General features: G+C 41.0%; 1 long non-coding RNA gene and 1 other non-coding gene across 2 annotated transcripts; one reads left to right on the top strand and one right to left on the bottom strand.

The window, feature by feature from the left end:
* Positions 1 to 5,085: 5,085 nt before the first annotated feature.
* On the bottom strand, positions 5,086 to 5,211 carry LOC112449627 (U6atac minor spliceosomal RNA). The gene has a single exon (XR_003038228.1). It is a non-coding gene; the product is annotated as a U6atac minor spliceosomal RNA (small nuclear RNA).
* A 15,630-nt stretch (positions 5,212 to 20,841) lies between these two features.
* Positions 20,842 to 24,672, top strand: LOC132342216 (uncharacterized). The gene is made up of 2 exons (XR_009490527.1): positions 20,842 to 22,604; positions 24,457 to 24,672. It is a non-coding gene; the product is annotated as an uncharacterized lncRNA (long non-coding RNA).
* Positions 24,673 to 27,842: the final 3,170 nt, after the last annotated feature.

A 27,842-nucleotide genomic window follows, 5' to 3' on the forward strand; every position in this document is an offset into this window, starting at 1 on the left:
CCAGTCCATCCTAAAGGAATCAGTCCTGGGTGTTCTTTGGAAGGACTGATGCTAAAGCTGAAACTCCAGTACTTTGGCCACCTTGTGTGAAGAGTTGACTCATTGGAAAAGACCCTGATGCTGGGAGGGATTGGGGGCAGGAGGAGAAGGGGATGACAGAGGATGAGATGGCTGGATGGCATCACCAACTGAATGGACATGAGTTTGAGTGAACTCTGGGAGTTGGTGATGGACAGGGAGGCCTGGCGTGCTGTGATTCATGGGATCGCAAAGAGACAGACACGACTGAGCGACTGAACTGAACTGAACTGAACTCAACATACAAGTAGGTACATATTTTTATGTGTATCCATATATACACATGTGTATATATATATATATATATATATATATATATATATATAATGTGTGTATATACGTGTGTGTACAAGTACATGTGTATACACTGTGCTGTGCTGTGCTAAGTCGCTTTAGTCGTGTCTAACTCTTTGTGACTTCATGGACTGTAGCCCACCAGGCTCCTCTGTCCATGGGATTCTCCAGGCAAGAATACTGGAGTGGGTTTCTGTGCCCTCCTCTAGGGGATCTTCCTGATCCGTGGATCAAACCTGCGTCTCCTATGTCTCCTGCATTGGCAGGAAGGTTCTTTACCACTTAGCGTCACCTGGGAAGACCTTGTATATACTATATAGATACAAAAAATTGTACAAATACATATATATATACTATACAGATACACAAACATTTATAATAAAGGAAATATCACAGATGAATAGAGAAGGCAAATATATGTTTCATTATGGTATGTTTATATATAATATGCTTATACATACACACATACATATAATAAGGTGACTTCATATAAGTCAGAAGTACTTTTTCTGTAAATCATCTCTTTTTGCCATATGTTTATTAGTGCTGACAATCTCTTTTTTATGGTATTAAATAGCTATTATAGTTATTGTCAAGAACCACGCAAGGTCCAAGATTCTACACTAATTACAAGCCAATATGCCAATCTGTCACTGTTTCATGAATGCTGGCAGAAGACACGAGAATCCTGGGTCAGAAAAAGAACTTTACTCCTCATGATAGAAGCAGTAGCCAGTGTGCCAGCACCCTGCTTGTGTGACTTCTCCATCTTCCTAAAGGATGAGGGGAAGGACTCAGCCTGGACGACTGCACATACAGTGGGCAGAATTTATAGAAGAACTCTGAGATTGGGATCCTCTTCACTTGAAAAGTAAGAAGAAGGAAGCCTGCTCTTTCTGTGGGTGGAGATGTTACCTCTTCCCTCAAAGTAGCTTGCTGCAAACCCAAGCCTGAGAGCTGGGCAGAATAAAGCATGGCCAGGCCAGGACCTTGAGTTCTTGGCACATCCGCCAAGAATATGCATGGATGCTTAGGGCTGTAGCGGATCTTCTCTCACAAAAGTTGTACATGAGTGTTCTTGGGTTTTCAGGACTTGTATTATATGCAGCAAATTTGTTGAACTCTTATTTTGAATGGTTTTCAGTTGATTCTTTTGGATAAAGTACAATCATTATTTCCTTTGTACATATTTTTTAATGGTATGTATCAGTGTGGTCAAATAATTGTCTATTTTATTTGAAAATATATTTTTATAGTAGTATTTATATTACCGTATAATGTTGCCATCATCTGTTTTATATATGTTCTTTGAACTTGGATTCTTAGCTCTTTGAACAGAGGCTGAGTTTGTGCCTCTTTGCAGCCCTGGTATCCTGTAGAGTGCCTGGAGTGGGCCAGGATAGATATGGATGAATGGATGGATGGGTGGATGGATGGATGGATGGATGGAGTGATGCACATATGACTGCAGCTTTGATCTACATCCTCAGTATATCTAAGAACACTTCTTTCTTCGGCAAACTTGTTCTAAACAAATTCTCTACATTTTATTAGATTGTTTATAGATAAAGGAAAACAACAGCATGAGTTTTTGAAGTGTCCTGACAAAGATGAATTGATTCATTTGACTTTAACGAAGACTATAATGTTGGATGGGGCCAATAAATATGAGTCCTCACATTTGCTTTTATTTAATAAAACTATGAAACAAGTTAACAACTTTAAACACCACATTCTTTTTTTTAATTTGATTTATTTATTTTAATTGGAGACTAATTACTTTACAATATTGTGTTGGTTTTTGCTAAACAGTGACATGGATTAGCCACGGGTGCACATGTGCCCCCCCATCCTGAACCCCCCTCCCACCTCCTTCCCCACCCCATCCCTCTGGGTTGTCCCAGAGCACCAGCTTTGAGTGCCTTGCTTCACTCATTGAGCTTGCACTGGTCATCTATTTTGCATATGGTAATATACATGTTATATGTATATTATATATACAGTATACATGTTATATGTATATTATGTATACATATAATGTATCATGTCATTGTTATTGTATTATCATACATATCAATGCTATTCTCTCAAATCATTCCACCCTCACCTTCTCCCACAGAGTCCAAAAGTCTGTTCTTTACATCTGTGTCTCATTAAAGCACCACATTCTTGGCTTTTATTCCCTGACTACCCACAACCTTTAAATCAAATGAAGGCTTAAAGGGCTTGTCCCTCAAAGAGTTTACAATTTGCCTTAGCCTAGAAGTACTGTGCATTGTCAAAGTGGATTCTCAAAAGTGTAAATATGATCATGTCACTCTTCTCTTTAAGGAGGAAGCACACACACATCTTTAAGAGGCTCCCTTTTGCCTTCAAGATACTGGCAAAGAGCTTGACAAGAAATCAAAGACTCTCTGATCTTCCCACTTCTCAAGCTTTGCCATTTAGCATGGCACACCCCCAAACCTAAGCTTCAACAATGTCAAAATGATTGGCGTTTCCCAAGTAAGTCCAGGACCCCAGGCTTTTGCATACCCTGCTTCTGTCTGGAACATCTTTATGTGTGCCACTTCCTGGACACTATTTAGTCATCTTTCAAGATTTATTTCAAATTTCACATTTCACAGAAAGCTTTCCCTGAATACTTCTCATGGAAAATTCACCAGGCTCATTCTTGCATCTCCATCGAACTTAATCATACTCTGTTTGAGTACGCATAATATTTTGTTGCAATTACTAATTTGTAAACCTGTGCATTCCTACTATGTTCAATTCATTATTTGGCTCTGGAGTCTAGTTCAAGACCTGGCATATGGTAGGTATGTTTAACTGTTAGTTTCTCCCCTGCCCCATCCTTCTCTTTATGGCCAATATATTATTACTGGTGAGAGCATTCATGAGCAGTCAACTCAGAGACCTAACTCCTGTGAAAATACATGAAGAATTGGCATTGTAAAGTAGCTTAATGTGTTCTGTTAATGCTCTTCAGCAACCACAAAGTCAAAAGGAAAGGCTTGATATGTTATATGTGACAACACAGGTCCTAGGAATATGGGGGAGGGGGGAACATGTGCCCACATATATCACAGGACGTAGAGAGTTTGTGATGGCACAAAAGCAGAGTCTGTCTTGGGTGTGCCTCTAGATACCTCCTGGAGTATGAGGGGCTGATGGCTCAACTGAGTTCCTCTCTGGAATTTGTCATCATTCTGATGGGTCATCCCTGTTCCCGAGCGTCTCTGTGGGACTGGCTGAGGATTTCCTTATTACCCCAAAGAACTGCCTTCAATAGACTTCTGGCTTAAAAATCTCCATCTCAGAATCTACTTCCTATAGAGCCCCACAAAAAAAAAAAAACCAGAGGACTTACTATGTGGCAGAACTTTCTTTTGTGAGCTCATGGAAAGTGCCCTATATAAAATATTTCTCAGGACTTCTTTGGAGGTCCAGTGGTTAAGAATCTGCCTTGCAATCAGGGTGCCATCCTTGGACAGGAAACTAAGATCCCACATGTCGCAGAGCAACTAAGCCTGTAGCTCACATGGTAAAGCCTCTGCCTGCAATGCAGGAGACCTGGGTTCGATCCCTGGGTCAGGAAGATCCCCTGGAGAAGGGAAAGGCTACCCACTCCAGTACTCTTGCCTGGAAAATCCTATGGAGGGAGGAGCCTGGTAAGCTACAGTCCGTGGGATTGCCAAGAGTGGGACATAACTGGGCGGCTTCACTAAGCCTGTAAGCCACATCTACTGAGCCTATGCTCCACAACTACAGAGTCAATGCAACAAGGAGATCCCACATGATGATGCAATGAAAATCCAGTGTGCCTCAGCTAAGACCGAACACAGCCAAATAAATAAACAATTTTTTAAAAAATAAAGTAAAATAAAATTAAAGTACAAAATAAAATATTTCTCTGGTCTTTTTGTGTTACTGAAGGTTTCGGGGTATTTTTTATTCTATCTAAACACTTCTGGGAGTGATATCTGAACTCCCTATGACATAAAACAACCAAATGAATGAACAAATGGACCTTGTGTTTTCATTTCGTTTCTTTTCTATTTATCTATTTATCAACAGTATAAATCCAAATGATAATTTCAATTCAACATGAGTGAATCAGTGCTAAAAAAGAGTGAGCTGAAATACTTATCACCAAAAAAATAAAGAAACGTGATTTTTTTATTAGCTCATGAACTTTTATTATGAAGTAAATATACAGTGTTTAATCCTGATTTTTTATTCAGTTATTAAAAATAGAATACAGACTCCCATTATTACCTCTGTGTGTCCCAAGAATAGACTCTAAACTCTTCTGTTTTATTTTAAGAAATAAGGAAGGAAGAAACAGAAGCCAAATGATGATGTTTCATCACCAGGACCTCCATCTGTGATTATCACACCTATAGGTGAACTGAAATAACCCGCCAATATAAATGAATGTGCATGCGTTCTTTTTTTAATTAATTAGCTTATTTTAATTTAATTTAAAAGCATTACAATATTGTAATGGTTTTTGCCATACATCAATATGAATTGGCCATAGGCATACTTGTGTTCCCTCCATCCTGAAACCCCCTCTCACATCTTTACCCACCCCATTCCTCCAGGTTGTCACAGAGCACCTCCTTTGGGTGCCCTGTGTCATACATCAAACTCCCACTATCTGTTTTACATATGGTAATGTATATGTTTCAATGCTAGTCTCTCAAATCAAAAAAACAGTGGTTAGCTACCACAAAGTAGGTGGCAATGCCTTAACCACATGCGTGTTGTCAAGCCCGAGAGCCTCTTCCAACTTTGTCAAAGGAAGTTCTCACCTTTTCTCCTTTCATACAACATGCACGTGTTCTTTTAATTGATTAATTAAGCTCTCTTTTTCTTGACATGGACTGGTTCTTTATTTAAACCAGTAAAATATCAAGGCCAGATCAGTATCAACTTGTTGACTGGCTTCAATATTTGAAGTGCCAGAAGGAAAACAAAGCTTTCTGCAATGGCTTTATGAAACTGTATTGATAAAGATGACTTTGGATGAAGGTACATTTCCACTGGTACAGCCAATTTAGAGCAAAAGTGTTAGGTAGCAATTCTCCACTGTCTTTAAAAAAGTTACCTTCTTTACCCTTTCTGGGTTTCCTTGGTGGTTCAGATGGTAAAGAATCCACCTGCAATGCAGGAGACCTGAGTTCAGTCCCTGGGTTGGGAAGATCCCCTGGAGAAGGGAATGGCAACCCACTCCAATATTCTTGCCTGGAGAATTCCATGGACAGAGGAGCATGGCAGGCTACAGTCCATGAGGTCGCAAAGAGTCAGACACGACTGAGCAACTAACACTTGAGAACTTGAACCCTCTTTCTAGAATCTTCATTCTAGAAGGACCCAGTACAGTTCTACTATTGTGCCCTTCCTTTCTTTCTAGGATGACAAATTAGACGTGGAGGCATGTCTGGGAGTCTGTAAGAAATTCCCAAATCATTGAAACACCTAAAAAGTTTTGTTTTGTTTTTTATAAATACAGATGCAGATTCATGTTATTAGACCTTCTGACTCCTCCACAAGTCTGGGGTAAGGCCCTGAAATCTGTATGCTTAACAAGTACCCTCGGGGCTTGGGATGATCAGCTGGATTTGGGAACCACTAATCTATGAATTCATTCTTGTCAAGAGTTTAAAACTTCATGATTAGCCTTCTCAGAGGATTTGCCTTTTAAGGAGCATCTTAGAGAAAGGCAGTGCTTAACTGAAAGGAATAAATCAGAGCAAAAAGTGGAGAGAATGTGGGGAAATCGGACAATCCATGTCCAACTTATCAAATCAAACCCCACAGAAGTCATCTTACTCCATCTGCCCTTTGAGGTCCACTGAGGTCATTTGTGTCTGTCTCAATGTCCAAGATAAAGGAGAAATGGAAGAGAATAGCTGCCTCTCTTCCCTCCCTGGCAGCTTCCTCTTCCTCTTTATCCTCATCCTTTATTCTCCCTTCCTCTCTTTCATTTCAGAGATTTGTGTACTAATCCTTTCCTTTCCAAAAAAGAAAAACAATCATCACAAGATGCTATAATTTATAAAGGCATTTGAAGGCCAAAATTAAACTAAAGCACTCAAAATTAAACTGTATACATAAGGACAGAGAACCTAAAACAGCTCAGTTATAAAAGACTGCCAGAGGAGGCGGCAGCCACTTCCTCATGACTAACCCCAGACAAGTGGCCCCCATGCTCTGAAATTTCCTGCATGTGTCCTCTCTGCCCACACTCTGATGCAGGCAAACAATGCTAGGTCTTGGCACCAGTTGTTAAAAATAAACTGGGAGCTCTCAGAGGAAAGACAATCTTTGCAGGGAGACACACCGTGAGGGCTTGAGCAAAGAAACTCTCCATCCCCAGCACTGGGAAATATCTCAATGGGCACAACTGGCCCACCAGCCCCCAGGAGAAACCCAGCCTGAGATCGTTGCTTCCGAGCCTTTCAAAGGAGCAACAAAGAAGCAATATTGTCAAGTTCCCTCTGTGATATTCATTTTTTATCTCAGGATTTTAAGGAGAGACCACACCAGCCCTGATGGGGGTTAGGAGTCAAGCACCTGTAATTTTCTTGCATTTGACACATGGGTTCAATAAAAGTCCCGGCAATTTTCTGAGGATATTTTTCTCTGCATCTTGAGCTCATGGGTAGTTTAAGGGAAGATTAATCCAAGGGCTTGCTGTATTATACTTAACCTCATTAAAATATTGCTTTGGAAGACATGTTTAATACCCAGGGATCTTGCTGATCCTCTTTATTAAGCCCTTTAAAGGAACTCCTTAAACAGTGAGCAGAGCTGAATATTACAGTTTTCATTTAAGTTCAAGCTTCACTTTACTACCAGGGTGCTTACCATCAAGGTTTGGTGATCCCTGAGGACATTGACACACAGGCTCTGTAATCTACATGTTATCCTGGACTTTTACAAGGATAGAGAGATGGGAAGGGTCTGTAGGAAGACAAAAGTAGCTGAATGGCCCTATCTCTCTCCTCAACCACACTAAGTGTTCCCACAGGATAGAACCCAAACTAGCAGAAGTTTATAAAGCACTTATTAGGTAAGCAATGTTCTGACTTATGTAAACCAACAATGTTTTGAGGTGGATGCTATTGGGAATTCTGTTTTACTGATGAGGAAACTGAGGTGAGTAACTTGCCCTGATAACTTGCCTGTGAGCCATGAAAAATTAACCACGTGGTCATTCATGGTGGTTTAGTTGCTAAGTCATGTCCGACTCTTGAGACCCCATGGACTGTAGCCTGCCAGGCTCCTCTGTCCATGGGATTTCCCAGGCAAGAATACTAGAGTGGCTTACCATTTCTTTCTTCAGGGGGTCTTCCCAACCCAGGAATCAAACCTGGGTCTATTGCATTGCAGGCAGACTCCTGCATGGCAGATGGATTCTTTACTGACTGAGCTACAGGGGAAGCTCTGTAATTCAGGGTATCACCAATTCATCAAATATCCCCCATGGCCCATCCAGCACTGAAAGATCTACCTAGCTTGTTGTTGACATGTCATCCTTCCTTACTGAACTCCAATCTCTTGCCCCTGTGGTCCCTTTTCCATCTTAAAACCACAGGTGATCCTGAGGAGTGTCAACACCTCCCAGAAGAAAGGACTTTCCTTGCCTTCAGGAGAACCTGCTCCTTTTCTGGCTTTTTCCTGAGTCATCTTGAACAAATCTGAGCCTCCATACTCTTATTTTCAAATAAGATTGTTATGAAGCTCCAATGAGTTATGATTTTGAGAGTTCAGTGACAGCACGCTCAGTCGTGTCTGACTCTTTGAGACACTTTAGACTGTAACCCACCAGGCTCCTCTGTCCATTGGATTTTTTAGGCAAGAATACTGGAGTGGGTTGCCATTTCCTTCTCCAGGGGATCTTCCTGACCTAGAGACCAAACCCAAGTCTCCTGCATTGCAGGCAGATTCTTTACCTGTTGAACCATCAGGGAAACCCCAACATACAGGAAAAACCAACTGTAAATTGTAAAATGCTGACCAACATTGGTCATAACTATCAATAAAAATGTAAGACATAATTCAATAGCCATGAAAGAAAACACAACCAGTTCTGACACAGTCAATATATTTGGTACAAAATCAGGTTATGTTGATAGTTGAATAAGGTAATAAAACAGGCTAAAATATAAATATATTCCTAGGACCCTGAGTCAGTAATATTGAGAGCAGGTAATGAATAAATCTTTGTCATCATCATAAGTTAATTCTGTATATTTTATAGCTTATAGAGCTCTTTGGTGATGGTGTTTATTTTATTATATAAAATATTGTCAAGTGGAATGTGTGAACCAGGAAAATGATTGCTATGGGCAGACATGTCCAGGTAAATATTCACTGCAGTGGCCTAATTACAGCTCCTCAGGGCCTCCTGAGCCCTTAGAATAACCTGATTGACTTTTTGAAATGTGAAGGGAAGGGAATGAGACCAATAGAGGAATCTTAGAAATATTTCACCCATTCTCACTCCAAGTCTTCATTTTCAGATGTTTTTATGAGAGCGTGGTCCTCTAGGAACTGTATGTACTATTTTCTATTGTCTGTGTAACTCACCAGGCTGAAAATAAAGATATGGACAGTTCACACCTGGTTTCCCAGGACCCTTTAGCTGTGGACTTCAGGAAGCTTCTTCTCAGGAGAAGAGATTTCTTTGAAGGATCCTGGGAAAAGAAGATTCCCTCCATGATGGGAGCAGTATATGTTTTAGATGGCATAGGCTCAAGTCTGTTTTTTAAAGAAGCCTCTTGAAGACCTCTAAGGCTTTGAAAGAGCAAGGAACAGGGTGGCAAGCATGTTGGTTAGGGTGTTTTCATCTGCAAATAATAGAGCACTCAAATAAAAGTTATAGTTTAAACAATATAGATATTTATAATGTTACATAATAATTAAATATGTATGGTACATAATATGCTCTGTAGAAGTATTAATAGCAATAACAGTTACTATTGTGCACGCTTGTCACTCAGTCATGTCCAAATCTTTGTGACCCCACAGACTGCAGCCTGCCAGGCTCTTCTGTCCATGGAATCTTCCAAGCAAGAATACTGGAATGGGTTGCCATTTCCTCCTCCAGGAGACCTTCCTGACCTATGGATCAAACCTGCATCTCCTGCAGTGGCAGGTGGATTCTTACCACTGAACCACTTGGGAAGCCCAAAGTTACTATTATTACTATTAAAGCTTCTGCCTGCAATGCAGGATACCTGGGTTTGATCCCTGGGTCAGGAAGATCCCCTGGAGAAGGAAATGGCAACCCACTCCAGTATTCTTGCCTGGAGAATCCCACGGACGGAGAAGCCTGGTGGGCTACAGTCCACGGGGTTACAAAGAGTTGGATACAACTGAGCGACTTAACTTTCACTTTCACTTTCTTTCGCTATAACAAGTAAGTCAAGGCAAGGAAGTTCAAAGTTGGGTGCAACAACTCATGAACTTGGAGCTCTTCTTTGTGTTTTGACACCTAAAATGTGACATTGATGCCTCCCCTCATGACCTCAAAAAGGCTGCAATGGTTCCAGAGGTCATATGTTGACAAATCACATTCAGAAAACAGAAAAGGGATGCTTCCCATTTCTAGGAAGAAAAACCTTTTTTCCAAACCCTTATCAGACATTTCTTCAGGTTCCATGGGTCAATATTGAGTTACTTGCCTATATGCTAATTGTAAGGAAGACTGGGGAAAGAGTAACTGGTGTTCCCAGTGGTAAGAGCAGGGCTTGTCCAATAAAGAAAGGGCAAGGAAAACTCCTGGAAAGGCCACCCATTATATTCGGGTAGCTCTTCCACTAGAAACTGCTCAGAAAGTGTTGGAGAGCTATCAGTTCCTGTAAAACTGGGCCTTTTTTTAGAGGTAGTGAATTCCTAGAAGAAAAAATCTACTATTGGACAACCTGAGGTTGGCATGAGGAGCTTTATAATTTGGAGTCCATCTTTTCCTTTCTGCCTGTATTAGGAAAAGGCATTAGGAGCCTGAATGGAGGGTGTCACTCACTCCCCTAGCAAAGGATCATTATTACAGGAAAAGAATTCCTTGGGAAATGGCAACTTTTCTAATGGAAGCTCCTGTAAACAGAGCAGACCACTTCCATCATGGCACCCACCTGAGCCCATCACACAGACAGCCAGGCAGGGCAGCAGGACCCCAGAGAAGAGGAACTCGGCAGAATTCACCGTTACTGGAGGACAGGGAATGATCAATGTCCAGCAGCTGTGGGAATCCTTATGACCACACCTTTCAATGTCTTTTAGCCTTATAAGCCCCAATGTTCAAAGAAAAAAACAGTGCCAGCTGCTGATGAAATGGAAGAAATACATCAATCTCTAGATGAAAATGTTGTTCTGCCAAGTCATTCCACCATGGAAATGACTGAATATTGAGGCAAGCTGGTTCAGACAGGTGATTTGAGGAAGCAGACATTGGGGGTTGGATTCCTATGGCTCCAGGGTGAAGTACTACTCAAGTTTATTTCCACAATACTCGCCCTTCAGGGGTGTTTATCAGTGATTAGTCTACAGTCAGGCTGAGTGTATTAATGGAGAGTCTAGACCTCAGGGAGACCCAGGCAAGCAGTCGACTGAACGTGAACCTGAGTGCCAACTACCACTATGTAGGAAGGACTAGTTCTTAACCAGCGAACCTGGCTCTGGTTAAGAACTAAGGCTCCATTACCAGGTTTTACATCAAGTCTCACTTATTAATGACATATGTGTGAACTCTGACCAATTACTTAACCTCTCTAAGCCTTAATATCCTTACATACAAAAAGAAATAATGCTTATACATACCTTCCTTAGAGTGTTGATGAGAGGATTAAAATAATTACATATACATTTCTTAGACTAGTACCTTGCATATGTAAATATCAGTGACTCATTATTAGAGGGCAGGTGAGAAGACCTATAACTGGTCTGAAATCAAATAATGAATAACTGACTTGATTAAGGTGAGTCAGTTAACCTAAGGACACAATGCAAGCAGATGGGAAATCTTGTGGCGGGGCGGGGGGGCGGGGATACAACCTTTTTTGCCCATGATATAAATTAATTTTATTCCGTTAATTGGGCTTTTGTAAGGCTACTTACTTCCCTGTGTTGGAGATGAAGGTCAAACATCTATGGAACAATTTGGAACATTTCTGAGATGTGCAGGGCAAAGAAGCCAAGCTGGAAAAGGTTGAATCCGTTGCAGAGTTGATTGCAATTCCTGCCAACCTGAATGGAGACAAGGCATGTGTGCTCTTTAACCTCCCTGATGTTTTCTTGAGAAACAAGACCTGTGTAATGTAAGGATGCACGTGGAAAGGAGGACAACAAGGATACCTGTGGAACCTGAAGGTATTGGAAAGATGAGGCAACCCTGAAAAGGAACGAAGCTCATGAGCTGGGAGGTTGTCAGGAGATCCAAGGCAATTCTAAATCTTGGTTACCTTGTCATGCCCTCAGCCCCTGAAGTCCATAGAGTTCTCCTAGTATAATGAGTCAGCATTTTACTCTCTCTCTTTTTTACCTCTTCCAGTGTGGCAAACAAACACCCATGGCATCTGGTTTCCACTTACTTATCACTCTGGTTTCCACTTATTTATCACTCTGGTTTACTCAAGATGTCTGCTTACTCATCATTTCTCTTGTTCATGATCCTTCATGGCCCATCTGTACTACAACCTTACTGGCTTCATTGTCTAGGTTTCATTTCAGAAATTCAGATTAATCCAATTTAATCCTCATCATTCTGGTTGAACAACATTCTTGCTCCACACCTCATAGCTTATAGATTGTCCTTGGCCTGATGGCCACATCTGGTCTAGTCAGCCAAGGCCAAGAAGACAAGCCAATGTCTTGGCCAAGTCACATTGTGACAGGAACATATTTGCCTAAAGAACTGCCTAGAATGTTTCTTCAATGAGGAAGGAAGATGGCCTCTGAAAGAGGACCCTAAACTTTAGAGGCACCCTGAAGCTTGGACTAAACTCTGCAGCAAGTTTCTCAAACTAGAAACTAGATCTAAGTAGGAGGAAATCATCTAAGATCTTTTAAATTCAGAAAAGGCTTGAGTTTTTGTGCAAAAAGGACTTTAGCACTTGACTGAGCATAAAAGTACCTTCAGAGGGCCAGTTACACAGACAAAACCAGACAATACCAAATCAAGCCACCTCAGCACTGGAAGAGAGGAAAACCGTAATTTGGTACCAACTTTACATTAGAATAAAGACCTTTGGGAGTTTAGTGAAGCAAGTTGACACTTCTATTGGGATAGGAGATAACAAAGCTATTTTTGTTGTTGTTCAGTTGCTCAGTCACGTCTGACTCTTTGTGACCCCATGAACTGCAGCACACCAGGCCTCCCTGTCCTTCACCATCTCCTGGAACTTGCTCAAACTCATGTCCATTGAGTTGGTGATGCCATCCAACCATCTTATCCTCTGTCATCCCCTTCTCCTGCCTTCAATCTTTCCCAGCATCAGGGTCTTTTGCAATGAGTTGGCCCTTCACATCAGATGGCCAAAGTATTGGAGCTTCAGCTTTAGCATCGGTCCTTCCAATGAATATTCTGGATTGATTTCCTTTAGGATGAACTGGTTTGATCTCCTTGCAGTCCAAGGGACTTTCAAGAGTCTTCTCTAACACCACAGTTCAAAAACATCAGTTCTTCAGTGCTCTGCCTTTTTTATAGTCCAACTCTCACATCCATACATGACTAATGGAAAAACCATAGCTTTGAATAGACAGACCTTTGTTGGCAAGTAATGTCCCTGCTTTTTTCAAACACTGTCTAGGTTTGTCAAAACTTTTCTTCCAAGAAGCAAGTGTCTTTTAATTTCATGGCTGCAGTCACCATCCACAGTGACTTTGGAGTCCGAGAAAATAAAGTCTGTCACTGTTTCCATTGTTTCCCCATCTATTTGCCATGATGCGATGGAACTGGATGCTACAATCTTGGTTTTTTGAAGGTTGCATTTTAAGCCAGCTTTTTCACTCTCTTCTCTCACCTTCATCAAGAGGCTCTTTAGTTCTTCTCTTTCTGCCTTAAGGATGGTGTCATCTGCATATCTGAGGTTATTCAGAGAATGTATTATTATTGTGTCATTTTTCCATATATATTTTTATTGGAGTGTAATTGCTTTACAATGTTGCATTCATTTCTGCTGTACAATGAAGTGAATCAGCTATATGTACACACATATCCCCTCCCTCCTGGACCTCCCTGCCGCCCTCCACCCATCCCACTCATCGGGGTCATCACAGAGCACCGAGTTGAGCTCCCTATGCTATACAGCAACTTCCCACAAGCTCTCTGTTTTACACATGGTAGTGTGTATATGTCGGAACTGCTCCCAGTTCGTCCCGCCCTCTCCTTCCCCATCTGCGTCCGCAAGTCTGTTCCCTGTGTCTGTGTCTCCATTCCTGCCCTGGAAATGGGCTCCTCTGCACCACTTTTCTACATGAATGGATAAAGACGCTACGGTATATATATACAACGGAATAGTATTTCATATACCTTAAATGTTCTTATTTATCACTTTTTAAATCTTCATGTGTGAAAGTTGCAGTCTGTCTTACCAATGCTGAGGGACAGATCAAGGTACGGGAAGAGAGATACATGCCCAGGGTGAGAGTCACCGGGAGAAGGCAAATCTCAGCACTTCTTGTCCTTGTTCTTGTGTCTCTTGTCCTTGAATTTGTTCTTTGGGGGGGGTCTTACTTGTTTGGGGTTTTGTTTTATACAGCCAAGTGTGACCTAATGGAGATATGACAACTAAGTGTACTGTGTATCTTGAATGGGATCCTGGAACAGAAAAAAAGCACTAGGTGAAAACAAAGTAAAATCCAAACAAGCTATGGATTTTAATTAATAATGTATCCATATCAGTTCATTGGCTTCCCTGGTGGCTCAGATGGCAAAGAATCCGCCTGCAATACAGGAGACCTGGGTTTGATCCCAGGGTTGGGAATATCCCCTGGAAAAGGAAAAGGCTACCCTCTCCAGTATTCTTGCCTAGAGAATCCCATGGACAGAGGAGCCTGGTGGGCTACAGTTCATACAATTGAAAAGAGTCGGGCATGACTTAGTGACTAACACACACTCGTTGGTTCATTAATTGTAATAAATGCACCATGTTAATGTCAGATGTTAATAAAAGGGGAAACATGGTGTGGGGTAGGGAGAGGCATATGAGAACTTCCTGCTTAAACTAGTTGCTCAATTTTTCTGTAATTCCAAGACTATTCTAAAAAATAAAGTCTCTCTCTCTCTCTGGATATATATATATATATATATATATATATATATTTAAATATATATATATATAATGCTAGAAATGGGTCTTTATTTATATGAGTCTTTATATATTTAAATATATATATATATTTAAAGACCCATTTCTAGCATAATTTGGCTTCCCTGGTGGCTCAGATGGTAAAGCGTCTGCCTGCAATGTGGGAGACCTAGGTTCGATTCCTGGGTTGGGAAGATCCCCTGGAGAAGGAAATGGCAATCCACTCCAGCACTCTTGCCTGAAAAATCCCATGGACGGAGGAGCCTGATAGGCTACAGTCCATGGGATCACAAAGAGTCGGACACGACTGAGCGACTTCACTTTCACTTTCTAGCATAATTTAGACACTTATCTAAACACTTATCCAGTTCACTTGAATGGTGTGTGATTTAAGACACTGCAAATACTCCTATTTGAGGATAAAAGATGAATTATGCAATGAGAAGAGGACTGTTAGAGAAAACATCAAGATCATCATTTGTTGGGCCACCATTTGACCTCATCAGCCATCAGTATCCAAACTGTCATCCTTTATTCTTCAAAGTGCAACCTTAACTTACTAACAGAAAAACTTAATCAGGAGAAACAGCAGGTTGTAATTCTAATGCCATGACTCTGCACTTCAAATCCTCATGTGGGCTACTTAACTTAGGGAAAAAAAAAAGAATACAAAATGTCAAACAGGTGGTACCTGATGGAGGGCTGGAACAGGACAGTGAGTTCCTCATAATGAGAAAGCCTCTAACAAGAGCTATTTCAGATATAATCAGCTCAGGAAAGAAACTCGGCAGAACAGAATGAACATTCTAATTCAATTTATATTATTATATTGATGATGCATTTATATAGTGCTTTTTGTCGCCAAGGCTGTCAAGCACATCAGGCTAAGTTCTGTACAACAGAATTCAGAATATTGAAAGGAGAACTGCCCTGTAAAATTCCTCACCTTCAAAAGTCTTTCAGGAAACACACATTTTGGGGTAGACATGACTTAGGTAGGAATTGCAGCTGCCTCAGGAGAATGTTTATCAAGATTTTGCTTCTGGTGTTTTCCAGCTTGCTCTTGAGAGAGAACAGCCGCCCCAGTTTCCCAGTCATTGTGGCCAAGGTTGAAAAAGTAAAAGCTCTGCCGGGCGTTCCACACGCTGGCGAGTCTCTCACAGGCCGTGGACGACGGTGAAGTGATGGCAGCCCACGCAGAGTCCACCAGGGCTGCCCTATCCTTTTGCTTGTTTCCGAGGATGCTTTTCTGTCTTTATCAAAGTTATCGCAATGAATATAAAGTATCTCCAATCCTGGGTTAAGAGGCAATCTTAGTTAACAACTAAAACAGAAAATTCCTAGAAGTTCTAAAAGTCATAAATGGAAGAGTCAGACCAGGCAGGAATGGGAACTGGAGGGGCCGAAAGCAAAGCTTCGCCTTCCGTTCCACAGCGGGTCCCTCGGCTCTCACCTCCGTTCCCCTCTGGCATCTGCCTTCCACCCGTTCCCTCTCTGCAAACTGCCTTTCAAGCTTATTCTGGGCCTCTCCGATCTGCCACAGTTCCGTTTACGAGTGGCTTTGGCTGGTCCCAGCGCTAACTCTGGATCTACCCAGCGTGGCTTTTCAGTTTGACACTCACTATGTGGCTCTGCCTTTCAGTGTCTCAGCTCCAGGGCCCCAGGGGGAATGTCTGTGATGGATGGGCTCCATCCACCTCATCCAGGGGCTGAGGGTAAGAAGAAGGTAATGGGAGGAGTCGGGTATCGAGGAATGAAATGTGAGATGGCAGGAATTGACTTATGGGTGTCAAGAGTGTCCCCATCTCCCCTTTAAAACTCGATTTATATTATTATGCTATTAACTTGTATTCCTTATAGAAAAATAGACAACCAAGATAGGCCAACATACCTTTATTCCAATCCAAAATGGGCTTCCCTGATGGCTCAGTGTTAAAGAATCCGCCTACCAATGCAGGAGACTCAGGTTAAGTCCCTGGGTCTGGAGGATCCCTTGGAGTAGGAAATGGCAACCTGCTCCGCTATTCTTGCCTGGAGAATTCCATGGCCAGAGGAGGCTGGTGGGCTACAATCCATGGGGTTGCAAAGAGTCAGACATGACTTCGTGACTAAACAACAACAACAACAAAAATTCCAAATAGAACTATTGCAAACATTTTGGCACAACTTTTCAGAATTTAAAAAATGCTGTATTTATATGTATGAATTCATATACATGTTACTATTTTTAATAAAAACAAGATCACTTTATACACACTACTTTAAAATCTTCTTTTTCAGTTAAAATTATATGTGAGTATGTTGAATATATATCCATGCCCATGAACATAAATCAATAAATATCAATGTTAACTGCTGCATGATATTACTGGATATGCCATAATGCAAACAGGAACCACCCGTTGATACTTCAGTGATTTCAATTTCTTTCTTCTTATTAACAGTAATACTCTAGTCAACATCTTTATATGTCTGTACAATGTTCTGAAACTTGCCTGAAACTTTGAAATATAAATACTTTCAAGTAGATTTGCTTGGGTAGAAGACATAGGACATATGACCAGAGTATTTTGCACAAATGTGGTTCTGATATACATTTCCATGGGTACTCTATGGAGAAGGAAATGGCAACCCACTCCAGTATTCTTGCCTGGAGAATCCACTCCAGAGGAGCCTGGCGGGCTTCAGTCCATGGGGTCGCACAGAGTCGGACACGACTGAAGCAACTTAGCACTCATGCATGGGTACTCCATCCATATGATGTACCAGTTTCTCCATATCCTGAGTATTATCATTCTCTTTACCTCCGTTTCTCCTTAACTGACTTATTTTCCCCCTAATTTGCCATCCATGTGGCAACTCCTTCTACAGTAATTTAGGTTAAAGGTCCCTTTAGACCAAAGGCACCACATCTGACTCTCCTTGGCCAGATGTTTCATTTGAGAGAGCATTATTTTTAGCTTGATCTTCCTCTTCCTCACTGTCTTTGTGATTTGCTAAAATATTTGTACTGAGCATCTGCCTTTCCTTTACTGGCTTTCTTTCTCTATTTAAATCCAGAAGTATAGTTTTCTTTCTCTATTTAAAGCTGTCAAATATACCATCACCAGGTTTAGCCCAGAGAATTTACTGAATATTTATCTTTGGTCAAATAGCGCAGGCATATCTGCTGAAAGAAACTGACAGCCTGGTAAATTATCTGAGGGTCTTATACTGAGTCAGGCTTTGCCATGATGGTATCTGCTTTTTGTCCAGGGGAAACACATTCATTCCCCTACCCATTCATTTATTTATCCATTTATCCATTCATATTTCCCAAGGAGAATTAAGTTATAAGTCTCCAGACTTTCTTAGGGAAGACTTTTTGATTGACTCATTTTTATATAAATCTTTTAATATGACATACTTTACCAACAAGGACAAATGAGAAACAGGTAAGTATGCAACAAATTCATGTGATCAATGACAAAATATTTTAATTATTTTTAATAAAAATAAAACAAATCCAAGAAAGATAAAAAGCCCAAAAGAATCATCTGTAACTATATGATTCAAAGGTAATCAACAGGAGAGTCACGTTTATTTCTAGTTTCTGAATGTTTGCTGTTGTTGCTATTGTTGTTTAGTCACTAAGTCGTATCTGATTCTTTGTGGCCCCATGGACTGCAGCACACCAGACATCCCTATCTTTCAGTATCTCCTGGAGCTTGCTCAAGCTCATGTCCATTGAGTGGGTGATACCATCCAACCATCTCATCCTTTGTTGTTCCTTCTCCTCCTGCCTTCACTCTTTCCCAGCATCAGGGTCTTTTCCAGTGAGTCAGTTCTTCGCATCAGGTGGCCAAAGTATTGGAGCTTCAGCCTCAGCATCAGTCTTTCCAATGAATATTCAAGGTTGATTTCCTTTAAGATTGAGTGGTTTGATCTCCTTGAAGTCCAAGGGACCCTGAAGAGTCTTCTCCAGCATCACAGTTCAAAGGCATCATTCTTCGACACTCAGCTTTCTTTATGTTCCAACTCTGAATCTTCATCTTCAACATAATCCTGAATAATAGCTGCCAAAGAATCACTTCCAAAGGCCTTCAGGATACAATTGAAGTATTATCATTCAGGATACAATTGAAGTATTATCAGATACAATTGAACAACCTTTAAACTGGCAGTTTATACAGAATGAATGATAACCACTGGGATGCAACAACGGTGAATACCTGGACAGTGTTAGAGAAAGGGGCGGGGGGGGGGTGGAGAAGAGAGAGGGAAAGGAAATAAGGTAAGATCAGGGAGAAATGGAGAGGAAACAAAAGGAAGAAAATATCCACAAAAGAATGAAAATGACTGCTGATTTATAAAAGCAAAGGAAACAATATAGAAGAAGGAGAGGCAAGGAACCAGCATCAGAGCAAATCCTTTCATAATCAGGGTTCTTTTAAAGGTTGCAAGTGATAAAAACTCGACGTGAAGTAGGATACACGAAAAGCGAAAGATTATTTAGACACACACTCGTGTGTTTCTAGCAACCAATGAGAAGATTAAACAAACAAATCCATGCAGAGTTAAGCTGTGCCTCCCAAGCAGCGGGAACCAGGGACTCAAACCCACTAGGATTCTTTTAGCACATCTCTTATCCTTCTTTTTCTCAGTGTATCCTATCCCACTGCAGACTCTCTGATACCATGTAATAGAAAACACAGCCGCCCCAAATTGGCGGGCTTCCTATCCCAAGTCTCCCACAACCTGAGAGAAATTCACTCTTTGTTTCTCCATTCCAGTTAGGAAAATCCCAGGAATTAATTTTTGAGTTTCCCATTTTGGATAATTTGTACACACCTGAACCAATCAGCTGTGGTGAGATGGATGATATTAGCTAAGAACAAGGTGACTCCTTCTAGAACCATGTAGCTAGAGTGGGAGGAAAGGCAACTCCCAAGAGCGTGCATGCTAAGTCACTCAGTAGTATCCAACTCTTAGACCCATTGGGCTGTAGCCACCAGGTTCCTCTGTCCATGGGATTTGTCAGGCAAGAACACTGGAGTGGGTTGCCATTTTCTTCTCCAGGGGGTCTTCCAGGTCCAGGGATTGGACTCGCACCTTGTATGTCTCCTGCACGGCAGGCAGATTTTTTATCTGCTGAGCCATGCTTTTGTGCTAAGTTGCTTCAGTCGTGTCTGACTCTGTGTGACCCTAAAGACTGCAGCTTGCCAGACTTTTCTGTCCATGGGATTCTCTAGGCAAGAATACTAGAGTATGTTGCCATGGCCCTCCTTCAGGGGGTCTTCTGGACCCAGGGACCAAACCCACATCTCTTAGGTCTTTTGTATTGACAGGTGGGTTTTCTACCACTAGCGCCACCTGAGGCATCAGGGAAGCCAGTTTCCAAGAGTGGGGTTATTTCCAGAAGGCTCTGGACAAGCTAGAGATGCTACTGTTCTCAGAGCATCGAGATTTCAAACCATTAGTAAGCAGTGTGAGAGATAAGAGCAGATCACAGTAGCTTCTTGTTTTCCAAGAAAGTGTAAAACAAGCAGGCTCGTCCATGGTTCATCCCACCAGTGTCTGATTTGGGGGCTCCATTCAATGCCTGACAGTAACCTCCACAATGCTGGCATAGTTTCAAGAAATATTGAGCACCCAGAAAGATGGGTCTCTCCAAGGCCAATGTAAGGGTTTTCTTTTCTTTTCTTTTTTTTTTTTTTGTAGCTGATTAACAACGTTGTGATAGTTTCGGGTGGGCAGCAAGGGGACACAGCCATACATACACATGTATCCATCCTCCCCCAAACTCCACTCCTATCCAGGCTGCCATATAACTTGGCGCAGAGTTCCCTGTGCTATACAGTAGGTCCTCATTAATTACTGCTATACACACAGTCATGTATATATGTCATCCCAAGCTCCCAATTCATCCCACTCCACATTTCCCCTCAACAAATGGGCAAGAAGATCGAAATAGACACAGCACCAAAGAAGACATACAGATAGCCAAGAGGCACATGGAAAGATGCTCAATCATCAAGACATGTAAGTCAAACCTACAACCAGGTATCACTTCACACCAGGCAGAATGGCCATCATGAAAAATTCCACAAATGATAAATGCTGGAGAGGATGTGGAGAAGAGAGAATCCTCTTACGCTGTTGGTGGGAATGTAAACTGATACAGCCACTATGGAGAAGAGTATGGAGTTTCCTTAAAAAACTAAAAATTTGAGCTACCATATGTGTTTTCTTATTCAAGAGCTTTGCACAACGCTCAAAACTTTTGAAACGGATCCCCTATTATTATAGTTCATAAGTGAGCCAGACCAGTAGAGGGCATCAGTGAGGCATGGAGGGTTGGGGGAGGGGCACCACGGTTGCTTGGTAACTCCCTTGTGTTGAACTTAAGCCAAAGCCCCAGGGACTGAGTCATGAAGACATGGGAGAAGGGGTAGGGAGTCAGGGTAACTTGGGAGAGGAAGGGAACCAGCCTGTGAGTCAGGTCTTCACTGGGAAACAAGAAGCCCTGGCCTTTGGTGGCATGACTCCAGGAGTACTTCATCTATCCTCAGAAAATGCCACGTGCCCTGGTTTTGTTTTTTTGTTTCTTCTTCCTTTTTTCTCCATCTCAGACTAGGCTTTTGTTTCCCCCTTCATTTATCTGGTATTCTTTGAGTGACAAAAGTAAGAGTTTGCTTCAAGGACATTCCAACGGTCTTTATTATCCAACTTAAAAAAAAAAACAACAGGCAATCACTGTAGTCCATCTGTCCTGCTGAATTATAAACTCCAGGAGAGCCAGGGATTTGTTTGATATCATCTGTACTACTCTCTCTTCTACCTTCCAGGTTCTTGGTAAAGTGTGGCCAGGAAGGCTCTGCAAATATTTGTTCAAATGAATCAACATATAATCATATAATGCTTCGACTTGGTAACAATGTCTACAATTAAAGGAGACTTATAGCACATTCTCTACAGAAGATTTTTCTAGTTCAGCCTTTCTGTTTTTAAATCTTATTCAATTCACTTCAGCCAATGTTTATTGAGGGACTTAAACTCTATACAAATCATTGTACTAGACACCCACAGCATAGGTTCAGTGAAATTATCGCTTACTGCTCCAAAAGGACGGATGCTCATAAAGAAATGTTAGACTGCTAGAGAAATAAGGAGCAGGCAGACTAAAATGCAACCACTCTTTGCTGTCAGGATGTGGGGGATGAAGCTGACAACCCCAAGCTGGCTACAGATTCCAGCCCCCTTCAGTGACTCTTATATCAGGAAACCCAACAGGCTAAACCCAGCATTTTGTTGCTGCTGTTGCTGTTTTAAGAACAAGCTGGTGAGTCAGAGGGGCCAAGTTTTTTTTTTCCTCCAGAGTGTTCTCCAGAGAAGGGCATGGAGAGTTACTCCATATGAAGAGTTGCAATTATTGTGGAGCCACTGAGTTGTATTAACTAGATTATTCAGGAACCGTTTTGCAGACCACTTCAAACTCTGACGCACTTAATTGCACATTTGGACAGTTAACAGCACAGTCTAGTTTTGTTTTCCTTATGTCATTCCCTTTTGGAGAGTTGAAACGTTCTTTTTTCATTTGGCCAAAGCCAGTTTTGTTTTGTTTTTTCAGCTCAATGTCTGTGCATTGCCAAAGAGGGAGTGCTTTCCCTTCTCTCCAGACAGGAGGCTCCCAACATTGAAAACATTTCAGGAAAAAAGTAACAAAGGCAATTCAAACAAGAAGTCTAAATATCCCAGGCCATCCAGCTCCAGAAATGACATAAGATTGAATTTTTGCCTCTTTGCATCCTGGAAATAAATGAGTATGACACAGCTATGACATTAAGAGGAAAGATAGAATATTCAATAGACCTATCACAGACCTTTCATCACCCTGATGGATGTGGGACCTAGGGAACAGCCAACAGAATGGTAAGTCTAACCACTTCTCACTTTGACCAAGTAAAAGATGTGGTCACCATGATAATACTCAAAGTGCATTTTTATTCCTGTTTCCTGCAAATAGAAGCCACTATGTGTCTTTCCTTATTGTTTCTCCAAACATATCCTCTATCTACAATATTCTTAAATAGGAAAGCTTTAGCATCTTTGGTCACAGGTTAGTATAGCAAATAATTTTGAAATGTGGCTAATTACATTAAAATCAGTTCTACTGATGAACTTTTTTCTTTTCTTTTTTTTTTTTTTTTGCTAATCGTGTGCTAATAACCATTTAAAATTAGATATAAAATAGCCCATCAAAAAAATGGAGTAAAACTTAATAACATGATGGCTGTATATAGTTCACAGTTCAGTGTTTCCAATCAAAATAGTTTTAAGATCCAAAATCTTAATTTATGCTTCTTACTTTGTACAATGCCTGGCTTTGTTGGCATTTGCTTGCCTGGATTTTATTTTTATCAACTCCTCATCATCTGAATAGTTATTTACTTTTCAAATTTGATCATAAAAGAAATTATTTGAAATATGGCAGTGAATCATTTAACAGAACAGGCCTTTCACATACTTGAGGGAAGATTGTTATGTGTTTGGCTCTGGTTATCAAATCAAAGCAGGTTATGTGCTAAGTTGCTTTAGTCATGTCCAACTCTTTGCGACCCTATGGATGGCAGCCTGCCAGACTCACTGGCCGTGGGATTTCCCAGACAAGAATACTGAAGTGACTTGCCATTTCCTTCTTCAGGGGATATTCCAGACCCAGGGATCAAACCCAAGTCTCCTGTGTTTCCTGCATTGCAGGTAGATTCTTTAGTACTGAGCAACCATGGAGGCCCCCAAAACAGGATATAGCTCTAACCAATACAATAATGATTATATCTCATCCTAATTTTGAGACCCAGGAATACAATCATCTCTCATAGAAACTTATAATAATTTTTCTCAGTACTTACTTTTTGTTAGTTTGGCTAACAAATGAAGTGTGCTTAATTTAGCCCTCAGTTCAGTTCAGTCACTCAGTCATGTCTGATTCTTTGTGACCCCATGAATCGCAGCACGCCAGGCCTTCCTGTCCATCACCAACTCCCAGAGTTCACTCAGACTCACGTCCATCGAGTCAGTGATGCCATCCAGCCATCTCATCCTCTGTCATCCCCTTCTCTTCCTGCCCCCAATCCCTCCCAGCATCAGAGTCTTTTCCAGTGAGTCAACTCTTCACATGAGGTGGCCAAAGTACTGGAGTTTCAGCTTTAGCATCATTCCTTCCAAAGAAATTCCAGGGCTGATCTCCTTCAGAATGGACTGGTTGGGTTCCTTGCAGTCCAAGGGACTCTCAAGAGTCTTCTCCAATACCACAGTTCAAAAGCATCAATTCTTCGGCGCTCAGCTTTCTTCACAGTCCAACTCTCACATCCATACATGACCACAGGAAAAACCATACCCTTGACTAGATGGACCTTTGTTGGCAAAGTAATGTCTCTGCTTTTCAACATGCTATCTAGGTTGGTCATAACTTTTCTTCCAAGGAGTAAGCGTCTTTTAATTTCATGGCTGCAATCACCATCTGCAGTGATTTTGGAGCCACCAAAAAATAAAGTCTGACACTGTTTCCACTGTTTCCCCAACTATTTCCCATGAAGTGATGGGACCAGATCCCATGATCTTCGTTTTCTGAATGTTGAAATTTAGCCCTAAACTCAGCAAAAACAGCTGATTCATAGCCTTTGTAGGCAACATAAAAGATTTCTGATCCATATACAGCAAACAATAAAAGAACGCAATCATCTTGTGACTTTGCTTACTCATGGATTTGGTGTTTCTCTAGCATTCACCAGTGATCATGACTATTTCCTGGACAGAACAAAATGCCAATAACTTGGATGCAGCAACTTCACAGGAACATATGAAAGACATGCAACATGGAAAACTTATGGAAGAGCCAAGGCCCAGTGAGAACACATGCTAAAATATGGTAAATATGGAATATGATAAAAACTGAAATCTGTGAATAGTAATAAATCTAGTATGTTTTGACAGCTTACCATTTTCTATCTTCTCAACAATCCTTTAAGTCTTATTATCCTTATTTTATAGACAAGGTAACTGAAAAATAGAGTTTGTGTAACTTTCTTAATATTTTATAGCTAGAAGGAGATGCAGGGCTTCCCAGGTGGCAGTGGTAAAGAATCTGCCCATCGATGCAGGAGATGTTAGCTTTGATCCCTGGGTCAGGAAGAGCTCTTGGAGAAGGAAATGACAACCCACTCCAGTATTCTTGCCTGGAAAATTCCACGGACAGGGGGGCTTGTGGGCTGCAGTCCATGGGGTCACAGAGTTGGACACAACTGAGCACACAGGCACACACACTCCCACATTAGTGGATGAAGCTGGGACTTACACCCGAAGCCTGCCTCCAGAAGCCAGGCTCTTAACCATTGCGTTACACTGATGAAGAGTCTACTCCAAAATGAAGCTGTACACATGTTGCTTTCCACGGAATTTGATGTTCTCTAATCCAGCTGCCTCAGGTGACCTCCAAAATTCCCTACAAGACTTGAAAATGATTATACTGGTATGACTGGGGTATGTGTAGAAATAATATAATATTTTAAAAATTCTTTGTTTGTGATATTTCTTGTTGCTTGCTTTTCACCTCTTGCTTTTATCTGGCTTTATTTTTATGAAATGCCTGTGCCGGTGGCCTATTTAATTAGTGAAAGAGTGACATGCTTTCATGATTATTGCAGTAGTCATAGTCTCTTTTATGCTGTACAGGTGTGTAATCAATGCACCTTTTAAATTCTGTGGAGTGTGGTCCTCCTTCTAATTGCAGTAAATTGGTCGCACTAATCACTTTGAGTTGTTGGCCAACATAGTTATAGATTTCTACCAGGTGTTCTACCAGAAGATAATTGCTTAACAGTACAGAATATTTCAACAGTGCTGAATGTAAAACAAATGCAAGGGTAATTCCAAAAGCTGGCTTCCTAATTCATTAATTCATTTATTCATTCACTCACTTTAGAAAAATGCATTATTGTGCATTCTGTGTGTGCCAGCCATTGAACTAAAGATCAGGAAAACAAAAGGCATAATATTCACTCCCTTCCCTGCCTTCAAGAATCTCAGAATTTAATGGAAAGTATAATGAAATAAAGTATTATATGACCCATGAGAAAACAGGGATATGTGAAAATTTCCACAAGAGCCCAAAGGAGTGAATGACGGACTCTGCTTTGGAATTATAAACTCAAAGTCAAAAAGGAGACAATGACACTTGAGCTAAGTCTTGAATAACACGCAGGAATTTGCCAGTTGTTTCTGTTGCAGCTCCCGGAAACATCGGTACATTTTATATGGTTGACACAGTGCAGAGCAGGGGAAGGGCTGGAGAGGAGGCTGTGTGGTAGAGTGGATTTATATTGTGAAGGATCTTCTGTCTTAGGAGAAGGAAAACTCTTGTTCTTAGGAACAATGAAGAAACACAAAAAAGTTTTAATGAGATAAAATATGTAGTGCATGGCTTCATAATTTTCTGAGTACAAGTCTGTCTCCCTCAGTTGACTTGTCACAAGAGCCTTCCCATCATAGGTGCTCCATATAGTCAAGTGAATCCTGAATGGTTGGATTAATAAATTGATGGGGATTTTTTAAAAGATAACTTGGTCAGCCATGCAAGACATAGCTTTGATTAGGGTCAGAGAGAAGCCAAGGAGATCTTTCAGAAAACTCGTGTTTCTGCAGCTGTGACATAATGAGAGACTGAACAAAGCCATGATGATAAGAAACATGCCAAGCTACCATTGTAGTGAAATGGGCCACCAGCCATTCTGATGAATGACCTTGTGATAGCCTAAGAACAGGCATGAGGACACATTTCAGGCCTGGAAAAATATTGTGCCAATCACCAAGCTTGGAGGCACTCACTTATTCTGCCACCACCTCCTTAATATCCCATAGTTTTGTTTGGGGCCAACGCTGGCAAACTCTTCATAAGTAAGTGATGCTAACAGGTCTTCCATGAACTTAAAACTATTTCCCTGGTAACCCACATTTTCAGCAAACACTTTAGGTTATAATCACATTGCTTTAATATGAAGTCTATCTGAGCAGTCAAAAACTCAAACTATGTCTTTTCCTGGTCTAACAACAGCGACTTCCAGCATCAGCAAGATTCTGCAGTGTCAGTTGAAACACTAATACTAAGCCAAAAGGCTTATAAATAAGAGAGGGGCTGAGATTTGACAACACATGGAGAATGTGGAGAGAAAATATAGTGAGGGCTTGGCGCACATTTAAGTACCATGCTTTATAGCCAGAGCAGGAACCTGGATGGCCCAAAGAGCTAAGGGATAAACAAAACTATTGCAAAGAAAGTGCTTTGAGAATGTAATAGACCAATAGTAAAAACCATTACAGAAGGGAAACTACCCTTTTACTACAATACTATTAGCACTATCTATTTATACAGATGGATAGAAATTGTTCTTCACCTGATTCTTGGAGACACCTTTTGAAACAAAAGCGGTAGAAACATATTTTTTAAGCTATGCTACTTTCACTCGCTCAAGTTCTTCCTATGGACTCAGATTGTTCTTTTCCTTTCTAAACTCAAGCCAGGAGTACAGGCAACTCCTTTTCCTCATTCCCTGTGTCGCCCACCATCTTCAGAAGCTCGAAGGGCCTCTCAGTTATACCATTACCAGCTAGCTTGCCAGTGACAAGTGAAAATTATGAGTGGAAGAAATCAAATGCTAAGAAGTGAATGTCTTTCCATTTTAGGCACAAACATGATTAATTCTCACATCACATACTCATAAACAAAAGCACGATCAATATTAGACTGCTATGCTGAGACAGAGGCAAATGACATTTGAAAAACCATCAAACTTTGAATAGAAAGAAGAAACCAAGAGCTGGTCTTAGAGGGATAGGATGAGTTTGGCCTCGGGCAATGCTGCTTTTGAAGGAAGGAAAATAACCCACATCTTGGTAAACTGTCTTTCCTCATCCTCTATTTCATTTTAGATAAGAGTTTAACAAAATACAGAATAAATATTAAATGCCTTTCTGTTTTCAGTCTGCATTTTAAGAACTTAAATAAGCAAGAGTACTAAAAAATAATTTCATACAAAATGGAGATTTTTATAGAGGACTCTCCTGACAAAAGTTTCCATTTCATCACTTGTTCTTAAGGTCTCTACAGCTTGA

This window comes from Bos taurus, chromosome 14 (genome assembly GCF_002263795.3).
Source record: "Bos taurus isolate L1 Dominette 01449 registration number 42190680 breed Hereford chromosome 14, ARS-UCD2.0, whole genome shotgun sequence".
NCBI lineage: Eukaryota > Metazoa > Chordata > Mammalia > Artiodactyla > Bovidae > Bos > Bos taurus.